Below are 15,876 nucleotides of genomic sequence, written 5' to 3' on the forward strand. Positions count from 1 at the left end.
AGCAGAGTACATTTATAAAGATTTTATAATTAGAAAGGTTTTATCATGAATGAATGAATTATTTAATCATGAATTTGAAGCCGTCTCTCTCCACTGCGCTGTATGGTCGCAGGTCTTTTGCGATGAAACAAGCGATGGATTTTGTTATCTTCTTTGCCCGTTCACAATTGAGTGGCAGTTTTTCAAAGTGGTGAAGCGTGCGCTGGATGATGTCTTTCCAGGTGAGAACGGGGATTTGAAGTATTCCCGAAATACTTTACCGTTACAGTCTCTGCAAATCTCATGAGTCGTGTCATGCCCTTTCTTACCCGGGTTAACGGTAAAACCCAAAGTGTTTTCAAATGGTTGCTTTCAAAGACCGCGGAGGCGGTTGGATTTCTTTTTCTTCATCCTCCATAATTTAGCGGCGCAACAACAAACACCGTAACACGACACTACACACCCCCCTGTAGCCTACTAGGCCACGCTGCTTCCTTGTTTTGCCTAGCACTATGGTGGCTGAGAAGGCACACCCGCACCCGAAAAAAAAATCGATTTTTTTGAAAATGAGAATCGATTCTGAATCGTACAATGTTAGAAATGCGATTCGAGCTCAAATCGATTTTTTCCTGCACCCCTAGTAAAGACCCCACAATAATTACAGAGAAAACCCAACAGTCATCCTGATCTTAAAAATAGAGAGGGTGTCTATCTCCTGAATCCAAGCTGGGAGCTGGTTCCACAGAAGAGGGGCCTGAAAGCTGAAGGCTCTGCCTCCCATTCTACTCTTAAGTATCCGAGGAACCACAAGTAAGCCAGCAGTCTGAGAGAGAAGTGCTCTGTTGGGGTGATATGGGACTATGAGGTCTTTGAGATAAGATGGGGCCTGATTATTCAAGACCTTGTAGGTGAGGAGAAGAATATTAAATTCTATTCTAGATTTAACAGGGAGCCAATGAAGAGAAGCCAATATGGGAGAAATCTGCTCTCTCTAGTCCCTGTCAGTACTCTAGCTGCAGCATTTTGGATCAGCTGAAGGCTTTTCAGGGAGCTTTTAGGACAGCCTGATAATAATGAATTACAATAATCCAGCCTAGAAGTAATAAATACATGAATTAGCTTTTCAGCATCAGTATGAGACAGAAATAGCCTACTCATTAAATTAGTGTTGCTACAAGTGTACAAATCTGGACAGTTAGAATAGTCTCTTCTTTCTTTTAGGAAATTGGCATATGTAAAAAATTAAAACAAACCAAAAACATTTCATGACAAATGTGGGCGAACTTGGGGGCCCCTGGTGGTCAGTGGGCCCTATGCAGCCGCATATGTCGCCTATGCCTCGGCCGGCTCTGCCTACAGCTGCTGTTGCTGCAGCATTGCTGTTACAGAGGACGTGGAGGCTACAGCAGCGAACATGTCTGTGGTCTTTACACATTTTGTAGCATCTACAGCGACACTCTTCAATTTCTTTGCAGGTAACTTCTCTGCACCCCCTTTCTGCCCCTTCGGTTTCTCCATATTGCCTCTCCTTTAACACGCGCTCAACACTGAAACTACTAGCAGGGGGCACCACAGAGAGAAAGGTGGGGCCGCTTTCATCCTATATCCTGATTGGTTCAATCCACTATCTATATTAAAGATGGGCCAATGGGCCGCCTCCTCTAAATAATGGGCCGGTCTCTTAGAAAAAAAAAAAAGGAAGAAAAAAAAAAATCCAACAGCATCGGCCCCTGAGGACTGTCGGCCCACCGGGCAAATGCCCGGTACGCCTGATTACCAGTCCAGCCCTGGTGCTATTTAATGTCCGATCAGTGACTAATAAATCATTTGTGCTGAACGACTTTATACTCTCCCAAAAATTGGATTTTTTATTCCTAACGTGGCAGCATGACTGACTTTTCTTCCGTCATCGAGCTTTGCCCTGATGGTTATTTCTTCATCAGCCATCCTCGGACGTCTGGCCGTGGAGGAGGTCTCCCTGCGGTGTTTCAGAGACGGTTCTCTTGTCGCTTAACAAAGGTTGGTCACTTTTCTTCGTTTGAACTACAGCTGATTAAAATTGGAAACAAGGATCCTCTGTACTGTGCTGTGGTGTACCGTACTCCTGCCCCAAATAACATGTTTTTAAAGGAATTTAGTGACTTCTTATCATCCACCAAAAAGTTGTCCAGACTGGTTATAATCGGGGATTTTAATATCCACATTGATGATGACTCTGACCTCTTCGCCAGAGGTTTTATCGGTGTCATGGATTCTTTAAATTTTACTCAGCATGTGTCCAGCCCCACACATGCTAAAGGACATACTTGCTACTTTCCCACCACGGAGCCGGTGCTCGTGCCAGTGCTGTTCCCAATGAACCGGCGAAACGCTTAAGAACAGGCCCGCGTTTCCACCGCGTTTCTGTGAACTGCTCCTTTACGTATGAGTGTGGGCGGGGCCTCGTCTGGACACGGAAGCCGAAGCGCACAAACGTGGGAGAACACGCTCCCTTTTCTTGTGCTGCAAATACGTTTTAGGGTCCAAAGCAAACTACTGCAGCATCTGTGTGCAGCACAGAGGGAAACACAGACAGTGATTAGAGCAAGACGACAAGTACGCACTTTGTGTCCTTTTATCTGTGATATGAACTGATACAAAGCAGCAAGTTCAGCCTTAGAGCCCAACCTAATTCACAGCCCTGAAAATCGCTTCGCTTTTCTCATGTAATACACATGTAATATGGTAGAAAACTTGATGTTGAGACGGCAGAGTCACGCCCTTCTGCCGCTTTCGTCATGCGTTCTTGGTTCGAGACCAGCTAGTTTGCGGGGCCGGAGTTGAACCCGTTTTTCGGCCGAGCACCGAGTGCTTCCGTGGTGGAAAACCCGCCTAACGGTTCAAATAAAGGCACCGACTCCGGAACCCTGTTGGTGGGAAAGAAGCTACCCTGGACCTTGTTTTTACTTTGGGTTTAAATATTGATTCTATTTATTCTAAAGACATTTTTATTTCTGATCACCATTGTATTCTTTTTAACAAAGAGTAGAGGGAATCCAAAGGTGTTATTTGACACAATTACTGATATCCTTACTCCTGCTCTACCTGTTGTTCCAATTTCTTTAAATGAAGATTGTAATAATTTTCTTTCTTTTCTGGTAGATAAGATCAGTAATATAAAATCTAATATTTCCCCATCAGGTTCATCACTGGCTGTTCCTGCTCCAGCTCGGCCTGTTATTATAGAAAGTCTGTCTCCTATAATTGAGCTGGAAAAATTAGTGGACTCAATGAAAGCATCTTCTTGCTCTCTTGACATTCTACCTACCTCTCTGTTCTAAAATGTCTTTCAGGATATCAGTCCCTGTGTGCTCTCAATAATTAACATTTCACTGGTCTCTGGTCAAGTCCCCACTTAAGAACGCCATCATTCACCCACTTTTAAAAAAACCCAAGCTTGACCCTTCTATTTTCAACAGTTATAGACCAATTTCAAAATTGTCCTTTCTATCTAAGATTCTGGAAAAGGTTGTATCTAAGCAGCTGATAGCCTTCCTGGACAAACACGATATCCTCGACAAATATCAGTCCGGTTTTCTTAGGTTTCATTCCACAAAAACAGCTCTTGTTAAAGTTTCCAGCGATATCTTATTGCATAGTGATGCAGGAGAGTGTTCTGTTTTGCTGATGTTGGACCTTACTTCTGCCTTCAATACTGTTGACCATCAAATCTTGCTCAATAGGCTGAGACATTGGGTGGGTGACCCCGACATCTGGGTCTGCTTCAGAGTGGTTCACTTCATATCTATCTGAACGATGCTTCTGTGTGGCTGCCTCTAGGTACAGGTCCTCTCCAGCCTCCCTTGCTTGTGGTGTGCCTCAAGGTTCTGTCCTAGAGCCCTTATTATTTTTATTGTATTTGCTTCCTTTACAGCATATCCTGAGCACTTTTGAGGGCATTTCTTATCACTGTTATGCCGAAGACATTCAGCTGTATATTTCCTTTAAGCCTGAACATGTCTCTAAATTACAGTTGCTGATTATATGTTTAGAATCTATCAAAAGTTAGATGGCTGATAACTTTCTCCAACTTAATGATGAAAAAACTGAAGTCCTTGTTTGTGCCCCTCATAGATTTATACCGAGGATAATGGATGCTCTTGGTCCTCTTGGCACATTTGCTAAATCTTCCATTAGGAACCTTGGTGTAACCATTGACTCTGCCTTTTCTTTAGATACCCATGTCATATTTCTGGTTCACTCTTGTTTCTATCATTTATGGAACCTTGCTAAGTTAAGTCCCATTGTGTCACGTTCTGAACTTGAGATTGCTATCCATGCATTCATTTCCTCAAGTCTGGATTATTGTAATGCTTTATTTGCTTGTCTTAGCAAAAACTCCCTGGAGCGTCTCCAGGTTGTTCAGAATGCTGCTGGGAGGCTTCTGACAAAATCTTCTAAGTATTCTCACGCCACACCGTTACTGATCCAGCTGCACTGGCTCCCCATTAATTTCAGAGTCCAGTTTAAGATTCTGGTCCTGAATTATAGAAGTCTTCATGGTCAAGCCCCAACTTATATCAGTGAACTCTTGCATCCGTACATTCCCCCCCAGGTCTCAGAGGTCATGTGATGAAGGCCTACTGGCTTTACATCACACAAGGCTGAAAACTAAAGGAGATAGAGCTTTTGCAACAGTAGCTCCTCGACTCTGGAATGACTAAGAACTGCGGATTTGGTGGTGTCTTTTAAAAAACAGCTAAAAACTCATCTGCGTTTGGTTAATTTTTTTTTTGTTGTTTTTTTTTGGTCCTCCTTACTCCAATTGTAATTTGTTTTAGTGTTGTGAAGCACTTTGTGATCTATATCTTGAGAGGTGCTATATAAATAAAATTTTACTTACTCATTTACTTACTCTAAAACCTTCTGTTTTTATTTATTTAAATGATGGTTGCTTTGCTCTTACAAATGCTTACTGGAATGTCTTTAATCGCAGCAACTATCATTAAAAACATACCAAACATGTTAAATCCTGAGCAGAACCTGCTGTCTTACATAAGAGCCGCCCCGAGCCAGAGAATACCGAAAGGGCGAGAGTCACCAGAAACCACAGGAAGCCGAGTGCCGACTCGCTCTGCTCATTACACAACAGTTGGAGGAGCCGAGGCTGGAAAACAATGATGACTGGAGTCAGAAACATGCAGAGAAACCTGAGGAGGAGAATCTGCTGTGACAAAAAGATTGAATAAACTGAGCAACAACAAAAATATGATGGGAATATTACATAAACTAAATCACAGACTGTAAATATTTACATGGTTTCATGGTTCAGTGCTCAATAAAACATCCAGCCCTAAGCAGTCTAAATGATAGGAAACTTTCCCATGAATTCGCCCTCCATCCAAGCTTTTATTTTAAAAGGGAATTCACTTATAATTTAACATATTTATGACTGCAGGGTACAAAAGGTGTTGTTTCCCAACAACTACCAGGAACCACTTCCTTCAGTGGTTTGTGATTCATGTTTCCACACCAGGCCCAGAGTGCCAGTTAAAGTATGTGACACTAAAAGCCTTCCCGTTGCTTCACAGTGGAGTAAAAGATCTCCAGGAAGCCCTCCGTGCTTCTGAACTAGATCCACGGAAAATAAAACTCTTTCACTGTGATGAATAAACTTTCACACATCTCTCATTAAAGAAAACCATGAGTTAGTATCTATACATTTAGTCCAGTAACTTCAAGCAGCAACTTTGGAGGCTGAAGAATGAAGTTGCTAAAAGCTCCATTTCCTCTCTGCCTCCAGCAGAGGCTCCAGCAATGACTCAGTCCCATAGACACGCATGTTAAAATTTTAAAACATGTTTGGAGCCTGATACAGAAGGATGAAGCTATAATAGTTTCCTCCTTCATAACAACATCTCATGGATGGATGTTTTTACAACTCTCTTTATTTTGTTAAAGTTGGTGTCTTTGATTAACAGGTGGATGGCAACACAGGTGGCTGTAGCTGCTAGTCTTCTGCTAATTGGAGTCTCAACTGTGTTTCTGTTGTTGGTGCCTTTAAATTTCAAATGTGGAACTTTGGTGTGTGCAGCTCCTTCTCAGCAGCTTTTGTTTTAACACTGGAAAGCTGGGTGGTGATCCAGAGATCATCCAGATCTGGGAGCTTCAGTCAGTCGATATACCATTGCTAAACCGAAGGGAATCCAGAACTCACTGAGCAACAATGGAAAAACAGCCTGAACAGAGTCAGCAGCACGCCGACACAATGCTCAAAAGCGGTGGAAACAAAACCCACAACAGATCAGGACTCATTTTCCTGAAGAACCAAAGCTGGAGGAACGGATGGAAGCACAGGCGGAGGGATGGAAAGATGTGCCCAGGACGTAGGAAAGAGGATAACTGGATATATGTTTTTCCAATTTGAACAAATCCTCTCTAAGGGGAGTTTGATGAAGGGCTTGGGGGGGGGGGTTCTGCATGAGCCTTTGTATAAAAAATGTAGAGTAGGAAAAAAAGGGCCCTGAAGTCACAAAGAAATGAGAAACTACATTTCACCCTGATGGGCTTTCCCAACAGGAGTCACACTTCCTTAGACTATAAAACTACATCAAGACAGAAAGCTGGTAAAAAATAAAAAATCATTAAAAAAACAATTGAAAACAAAAACAAAACACAGTCGAGTGAAACTTCATGGACGTAGCACACTGACACTGAGTTTCTGTCGTGTCACAGATGAATGTGAGTGGTTTTACTCTCACACATTACTGACTACATGCCAGCCTCACTTGTATGACTGTGGGCAGGGAGGGTGAGCGAGGGCAGTTTATTATGATGTGGGAAAACACACATAGAGGGAGAGAGGGAGAGTATTATGTGAGTAATTGGAAGCAGCTGTCGAATCCTGGTTGGTTGTCTGTTTGGTTGGAAGCTGCTCTGAGAACAGCAGCAGTGGGGTGACGTAACACAGCGACAGCCACACAACACTAATACATGCGGACTGGGTCTCAGATTATATTGTTTTAGTACAGAAACTTTTTTAAAATCGGAGGCCCCATCAAACCCACACACAAGATATAAATTAGCTAACCTAATTTTGAGGTTTTGGGGTATAAACTGGAACACTTGAGCCAAAATGTTGCCATTAAAATTGCCACATTTGCCCAGCAGTTCTGGATGAACAGAAAACATCACAAGATGATTGTGGTACCAAAGAACACTTTAAAAAAAAAAAAAAAGGAGTGATATTTGTGTTCATTTTCATTTATCAGGGGATATCTGGTGCAATTTAATGTTGCACTCGATTCATATAGCTCTGCCCAGCTGCTATAATGCATGAACTGTGCAGTGGCACTGACAGAGGTCTGCACACTGGAGTGTATATCAAACTTTGAGCACAAAGAGATAATTTGTAATATCTACAAACCTGTGCAAGCACTGAATTACAGTTTTAACCCTGCTTACTACTTGTTTCAGCCACTCCCTTTAGGGGGTCACCACAGTGGATCGTCTGCCTCCATCTCACCCTATTCCAGCATCCTCCTCTGTCACACCAACCCTCCTTCACTACATCCACGAATCTTCTCTGAGGTCTTCTTTTCATCCTGTCTAATATGTCCAGTACATCTACCCTCCCTCCTCTGCACATGTGCAAACCATCTCAGACTCTCTGACTCTGAGCTGTCCCTCTGATGGACTCGTTTCTACTCGTCCATCCTGGTCGCTCCCAGTGAAGATCTGAACATCTTCAGCTCGGGCTCCTGTCTTTGTGCCAGAGCCACTGTCTTCAAACCATCCATCACAGCAGGTCTCACTACCATCCTGTAAACCGGCTCTTAACATAACATAACACAATCATTTTTTCATTTGGCCAGAATATTCAGTCTTGCAGTAAAAGATTTACTTATAGTGATTAATTATGGCAGCTCTTTGTTAAAGTTTGGAAATGGTGGACTGTTTAACCAAAGTGCTTTTCTTGCCTGAACCACAGACTCTGAAGGTGAAACCTGCTCTCTGCTGTGACAGTTGAAAGCCTCCACCTGCTAACTGTGGTTCAGTTAGAAACTGATTCGTCTCATAATCCAGACATCATATGGATGACTGTAAAGTTCAGCTGCATAAAGGAGAAATGGAGGACAAGTTCTGAGTTCATTTTAAGTTCACCAGGATGAAGAGAGAAAGCAAACATGTATGACTTCATGAGAAGCAGTCGAAGGCTTTTGAGTTTCCCCACAGTTCTTTGAAGCCATACTGGGACTTCCATTCATATTGGATGACTGCACCTCATCATCAGGATCCACTGACACACACCACAGACGTTCCCATTTCACAGTCATTTGAGCTTTTTCCACCACCGTCTTCAGCCTTCAGCATGCTAACCAAAGCCTTTCAGACAGAAGACTCCTGAAATTACAGCTGCAGGCACTAAACAAACCTCGTTATCATGAGCTGTACTATTACAGTTTCCTCCATCCTCCAAGTAATTTAAGCATGATGAGTGTCTGTGTGTGTCTTTGTTCAGCAGCCCCTAATGTTTGTGTTTAATGAGTTTGGAGGGAGATTGCTTAATTATACAGACGCTTGTTTGACTTACGAATCAAACTGCAACTCTTTCATCTTCTTCTACTTCACTAAATCCTCGCTTTACTTGACTCAACTGCATCCACTTTAAATGCATCTTCTCGTAAGCACCGCCCCACACTCAGCTGAGCCACAAAGAAGAAAAAAGAAGCACCAGATGTTTCTGCCAAGAACAGTCCTGGCCTTGTTAAATTCAGGTTGGGATATGCTGGTTGATAGCTCTGTCCGCTCTCTGTGTTGACACTGAGCACCGCAGAGCTCCAAGAGGCCTTAAATCTACTGCATGTGAGTCTTTATAAAGGATCTACTTCTTGACTACCCTCAGAAACTCAGAGCTGTGACTGGACTGCTTGGGCTTTATTCCACAAGTAGAGAGGTTGAAAATGAAGATAAACACAACTCAAGCTGAGAGAAAGATTCAAATACAGAGGGGGAATAATTATTTGATCTCCTGCTGAGAATCTGCTCACTTACAATTTTAATGGTAGTTTTATTTTAGTGGAGAGAGAGAGAATATCAACCAAAAATCCAGAAAAAACACATTACATTAAAGTCATAAACTGCATGTCATTGAGTGAAATAAATATTTAATCCCCACACAAACCAGGACTCAGTGCTTGGTGGAGAAACCCTTGTTGGAGAGCACAGCAGTGAGATGTTTCCTGTAGTTGGTCACCAGGTTTGCAAACATATCAGGAAGGATTCTGTCCCTGCTCTTTACAGAAACTGTCTGAATCCTTTAGAGTTGCTGCTTGGCAACTCAAAGCTTCAGCTCCCCTTCTAAAGGCCTGAGGTCTGGAGACTGGCTCGGCCACTCCATGACATTAAATTGCTTCTTCTTTAGCCACATCTTTGTTGCCATAGCGATATATTTTGGGTAACTGTCATGGTTGAAAGCCCATCCACGACCCATCTTCAGTTGTCTGACTAAGGGAAGAAGGTTTTCGTCTAAGATTTTACAGTACATGGCCCTGTCCACTGTTCCCGCTATGCAGTGAAGTCGTCCTGTACCCTCAGGAGAAAAACAGCCCAAAGCATCATGTCTCCACCTCCCTGCTTGACTGTGGGGATGCTGTTGTTTGGGTTATACTCAGCATTTCTTTTCCTCCAAACACAGCAGGTTGAGTTGATGCCAAAGAGCTTGATTTTGGTTTCATATGACCACAGCACTTTCTCCCAAACCTTCTCTGAATCATTTAGATCCTCACTGGCAAAGTTAAGATGGGTCTGTATATGTGCCTCCTTGAGCAGGGGGACTTGCAGGTGCTGCAAGGTTGATGTTCATTTTATATTTCTTCCATTTCCAAATAATCGCACCAAGAGCTGTCACCTCCTCACCGAGCTTCTTGCTGATGGCCCTGTAGCCATTCTAGCCTCATGCAGGTCTACAATCTTGTCCCTTTGACGGCTCTTTGGTCTTGTCCATGATGGTGAGGTTGGAATGGAGAAAACGGGTTCTGTGGACGGGTGTGATTTATACACTTAATGAGCTGAGATCAGGAGTATCTGTAATTGATTGATTGGAATCTGTGGGAGCCAGGCTGGGTTGTCAGGGATCAAATACTTATTTCACTCAGTGACATGCGGAGTCAGAAGTGCGGAACAGGTATGACCACTCGACGCAGTCAAATGACTTTTCTGTGTCTAAAGAGACCACAAGACCATCCACCTCCCACCACTGACACAACTGGAGCACATTTAAGAGACGTCTGTGGTTATTGCAGGCCCTTGTTAAAGCCTGTTTGGTCTGCCTTTATTAAGAGGGATAAAATTATTTACAAATGTGTTGTAAGAATTTTGGACAATATTTTCAAGTGTACATTAAGTAATGAAATGGGTCTACAAGAGCTGCAATTTTCTGGAGGTTTTGATTTTTTAAGAATTAAGGACATATAAGCTTCCCTGAGAGAGGGGGCAGAGAGCACCAGTACCAAATGAGAAATTCAGCATAGATAAATAGGGCTTTGATAACAGATCCATAAATTCTTTGTAAAATTCAGATGTAAGCCCATCTGGGCCTGGTGCGCTCCTCCTCTGAAGAGATTTGAAGGCTCGCTCCACCTCTGCCACAGATATTTCTGCATTTAAATCTTTCTTTTTTTCATCTGGTAGGTTGGGCAGCTTAATATGTGTAAAGAAAATTTCCATTAAAGATTGAGAGTTGTCACATTGCTCAGATTTGTACAAATTTTTATAGAATTCAAAAAATGATGCATTTTTTATCCCTGGGTCAGTAGAGCAAGAGCCCTTCCCATCAGAAATTGAAGCAATTGTTTTTGTAAGGCAGGAAAGGTATTTACCTGGCTTATATCCATGTTCAAACAACCTTTGTTTAGCAAAATTGACTTTGTCTGTAGCATTCTGTGTCAGTAGAGTGTCCAGCGAGCATCGGATGACGTTGAGCTCCTCCAACTTAGATTGTGAGGGTTTTTTAATATATTCTTTTTGGGCAAGTCTAATCTTCTTTCTAATATGTTTTGTTGCTCTGCAATTCTTTGCTGCATGTGTATGATATTATTAGTCCCCTACTGAATGCCTTAGCTGTGTCCCAGAGAAGAGAAGGGCTGCTAGCTGAGGGTGAGTTGACAGTAAGGAAATGTTGGAATTCTGTTACTTTTTCATCCTTCAAAATCAGGGGATTTACTCTCCAGTGATTTGATTGAACTCTTGCGTAATTTAGATACACTGGAGCATGTTAAGATATGACAATCTGTCCTATTTTGCATAAGAAAGCTCATTTTCTTTTAATCGATGGTTGCTTGCAGTCTTGTGCTTTTGAGTGTATAAACAATCTCAAACATCCAGTTTAACCTTGTGCCCAGAGTGACAATAACACTCCATCATGTTGAAAAAGTGATCCAATTAGGTTTATTAGCCAGGAGCTGCTTCACTCTGTGGTCTAATTGAGTTCTGCTTGACTGAGGCGGATCTTGGTCTCGTGCCTCACACATGAACAAAGCCTCTCAGTTGCTGGACACTCAAAACTAAACAGCTTAAAGAAAGAACAACAGGGTGGCCGAGCCTATCGCCTTTTTCCATCATGCAGAAAGCAGTGGTCTTGCATGACAACGTGGAGGTTAATTAGGCAGAAAATCCACAACACATTCCAGCCGAATGTGAAACCCTTTTTCGTGTCTGTGTTCGGCTGTGATGGCGAATATAGCTTAATAAGGGTGGGGGGCGGCGGCCACACTGGGCTTGGTGCTTGTTGTGACCTGAGGAAAACAACCTGATGGCTTCACCTTCAGAGCGTGTTGGTTTAATACTGCTGAGAGAAGCAGTGTTAAGAGTTCTGTCAGGTGTTTCATCCAGTGACAGAATCAAAAGTTAGTGTTAAAATGTTTGAATTTTTAAGCACCCAGTGAGCCCAAAGGATGCACTAGTATGCATTATATTACACATCTGCTGCTGAAATCATCACAATGTAAAAGATCAATCTGGATTATTTCTTCCTGCTCTATTTCCCACTTCTATTGCTGAGATACAGTAAAACATTTTCAATCTGTCTTCAGAGCACTGAGACTGTACTCATTAAAATGATATTCTTGTTGCCACTGACTCTGGCCATATCAGCATCCTCATCCTCCTCGACCTCTCTGCAGCTTTTGACACCATTTCTCATCCCATCCTTCTTACGCGTCTATCCAGCCATCTTGGTCTCACTGGCACTGCACTCTCTTAGTTTCAGTCCTGCCTCTCCAACCATACACAGTTTGTCACAGTGGGAGATTCCCGCTCCACCTCTGCTCTAGTTAACCACAGCGTGCCTCAAGGTTCTGTGCTTGGACCCCTTCTCTTCACCATCTACATGCTCCCCCTTGGTCAGCTCATCCGTCACCATGGTCTCTGTTTTCATTTCTACACTGATGACACTCAACTCTGTCTTAGTACCAAACCCAGCTCTCAGCTCCCCTCTCAATCTCTTGTCAGTTGTCTGCATGAAATCAAACCTTGGATGTCATTTAATCTACTTAAGCTAAACAGTAATAAAACAGAGTTCTTGAATGTGGCCCCCAAAGCCCTACTTCAGAAATTCAGAGACCTACTCATTGTCATAGTAGGTCTCCGAAAACGCACTCTCTGACCTACAGGACTGCTTCGCATACACAGACTGGGACTTATTCGAACACGAGGACCTGGAAACATTCACAGGGACGGTACTGGACTACATTTAGTTCTGTATCAGAAATATGACTGTTAGCAAAAACATCTGGGTTTTTCCTAATCAGAAACCCTGGATGAACAGCCAGGTCCGTTCACTCCTCAAAACCCGCGATGCTGCCTTCAGGTCAGGTGACAGAGCTCTGTACAGTGCTGCTCGAGCTGACCTGAAAAGAGGAATTAAAAAAAGCCAAGACGGACTACAGGAGCAAAATAGAGTCCCATCTGTCCAGCAATAAACACTGAGCCGGTGGCCCAGTGTTTTTTGTTACCTTTGTATTGGGCCTCAGTTTGTATTTCTAGTTCCTTATGTTTTCCTGGTGTCAAGTCTGCATCTCTGTCTCCCTCTTCTGTTTTCCTGTTTTACTTTGATAGTTGTCTGGTCCCTTTCTGTTGTCTTCAGTTTTGCTTCCCCCAGTCTTGTCAAGGTAATCAGCGTCACCTGTGTTCCCACCTGTTTCCTCTTCCGTCATCAGCACTTCTGTGTATTTAAGTCCCATGTTTTCTCTGACTGTTGTCGTGTCGTCTTCGTATGTTTGTCCTGCTGTGAGTTCTGCTCTTCTTTGGAATTAAGTTTAGTATTTTGTGCCCTGAGTTTTGCTACTAGCTCTGCCTAGTCCGGCTTTATGTTGAAACACCAGTAAATAAAGTGGAATTATCTTTTACCTTTGCCTGACGCGTCCTGCATTGGGGTCCTCTTTCTGCCTGCCACGCAGCCGGTACACGACAAACACATGGGAGATATGGCAGGGCATTCAGAACATCACAAACTTCAGAGGCTCTGATGTGACTGCAGAAGACCTGAGTGTGTCACTAGCAGAGGAACTTAACTGTATCTTTGCCCGCTTTGAGACACCTCAGGACCACCCATCCACACCTTCAGGTTTCTTGGTGTCCTCATCTCTGCTGATTTCTCTTGGTCAGATAACATCACAGTTGTTATCAAGAAGGCTCAGCAGCAACTTCACTTCCTGAGGGTCCTCAGGAAGAACAACTTGGACTCAAACCTGCTGCTGACCTTCTACCGCTCATCTATTGAGAGCCTGCTAATGTATTGTATCACAGTATGGTACGGCAGCTGCACTGAGGCAGACAGGGTCAGGCTTCAGAGGGTAGTCGAGACAGCACAAAGACTCGTTGGCTGCCCTCTCCCCTCCCTGATGGACATCTACACCTGCCGCTGCATCAGCAGAGCAGGATCATCATCAAGGACAGCTCACACCCTGGCTTTGACCTCTGACCTACTGCCCTCTGGAAGGAGCTACTGGAGCATCAAAGCCAGAACAAACAGACTCAAGAACAGTTTCTTCACCAGAGCAATCACCACCCTGAACTCTCACACTCACCTACTGTAACTGTGCAATATTATATTATTCATACTGAACAATATCTATCACTCCTATATTGTGTAATATTCAATATTCATTCACCAAGTGCAATACTCACCATCTTCATTAATATATGTATACACTTAATACATTTTATAACATATATATTTTTATACATTCTTATTTTCTGTATTTTTAATACATTTTATTTTCTGTATGTATTTTTATACATTTTATTTTCTGTATATTTTAGATTATATTAGATTATTATATTTTTGTTTTTATTTTACAGAGTTTGACTTTCTACTGTATGGCACTGAACAGGAGTGGCCCTCCAATCTCATTGTACTTAATGACAATAAAGACATTCTATTCTATTCTAGATGGTTCCCCCATCTCACCTTCACCACATATTTATGACATGGGTGTCATCTTAGACTCCACACTTTCATTCAAATCGGTCACTAAAACAGCCTTTTTCCACCTTATGAACATCTCTAGATGCTGGCCTTTACTTACTGATTCTACAGCAGAGACCCTTATACTGATCATCTGCAGAGGAATCTCATCTCTGTTCTTGTCCTGTTGGACCTCAGTGCAGCTTTGATACTGTTGACCCATGCCTTTGTTACCACCTGGCTGGACTACTGCAATGGGGTCTTGTTCGGGATCTCCGGAAAAGCCCTGGACAGGCTCCAGTATGTCCAGAATTCAGCTACCAGGCTTCTAACCCGCACTAAAATCTGGCAACACATCACCCCCGCCCTTAAGCTACACTGGCTCCCAGTAAAGTCTTGGATTGTGTACAACATCCTTCTCTTCACTTACAAATCCCTCAGTATTTGTCCGACCTCTTGCACCCATACAAACAGCCTCGGACACTACGGTCCTCAGCCATGGGTCACAGTCAAGAAAAGCCAGAAAAAGGTTAGTTTATGTCCTGGACATGGGATTTAATATGACTTCTGCAGCACCAACATTATAAATCAAGCACTATCCAAAGATGCTCCAGAGGAGATAAACTGCAGATATGCAGGCAAACAGGTGAGCTTGCAAGTATCGTCAGATAAAGATTAGGACTAGGTGGTATTTTAACATTATATTTGTGGAGGTGTTTGTGTGGAGCACCCACCAAAATCATGCAAAATTGTCCATTGCCAACCAGTGTTAATTTCGTTGACGAAATATTTTTGTCATAGTTTTCATCAGTGACCCTTTTTTTCATGTCGATAACGAGATGATAACTAAATTAAAACTACCTAAAATTATAAAAACAATAATTAAATTAATTGACACTTTCGTCAACAAATGAAAACGATACAAAAATGCTTGGTGGGGACGACATTCAATCGGAACTGATTTAATTTTGTGACAGGGAGGGACAAGTTAGGAAAACATCCAATCAAACGCACAGTTGCACAAATTTGCTCTAAACCCGGGAAGACCAAACTAGCCTGTGATTGGTCTTTACTTCCGATAGAACTAAGTTATGTAACCAATGTCAGCAGGGAGAAAGAGAAGAGCCAATGTATGGACACATTTGTCCTTTGACGTTGTGACAAACAAAACGATGTGTAAACCATGTGGGGCGACTATCTCGGGTAAAAACACGACAAATCTTAAACGACATCTGCAAACCAGTCACCCAGATCTCCATGCAAAGGTCAGCATTTTAATGTCATGCAGGGTAAAGTGTTTTTCCCAGTTTGTGTTTAGAGAAAATCTCCGCACCGCGGTGGATCAGCCTTTATAATCTTAGTCCTGAACACTGCCCTGTACCTTTCAGAGCGTCCTGCTGTAAAACGCTCTATTATCTCAGTAAGGTGGTGTTAATGATCAGGTGTGTGGG

General features: G+C 42.7%; 1 protein-coding gene across 3 annotated transcripts in view; it reads right to left on the reverse strand.

Moving 5' to 3' along the window:
* The window catches only part of LOC115774286 (T-lymphoma invasion and metastasis-inducing protein 2-like), a 107,260-nt gene that overhangs the window by 78,729 nt on the left and 12,655 nt on the right, over positions 1 to 15,876 (reverse strand). The gene's annotated exons all lie outside the window — the stretch shown is intronic.

Source organism: Archocentrus centrarchus, chromosome 24 (genome assembly GCF_007364275.1).
Source record: "Archocentrus centrarchus isolate MPI-CPG fArcCen1 chromosome 24, fArcCen1, whole genome shotgun sequence".
NCBI lineage: Eukaryota > Metazoa > Chordata > Actinopteri > Cichliformes > Cichlidae > Archocentrus > Archocentrus centrarchus.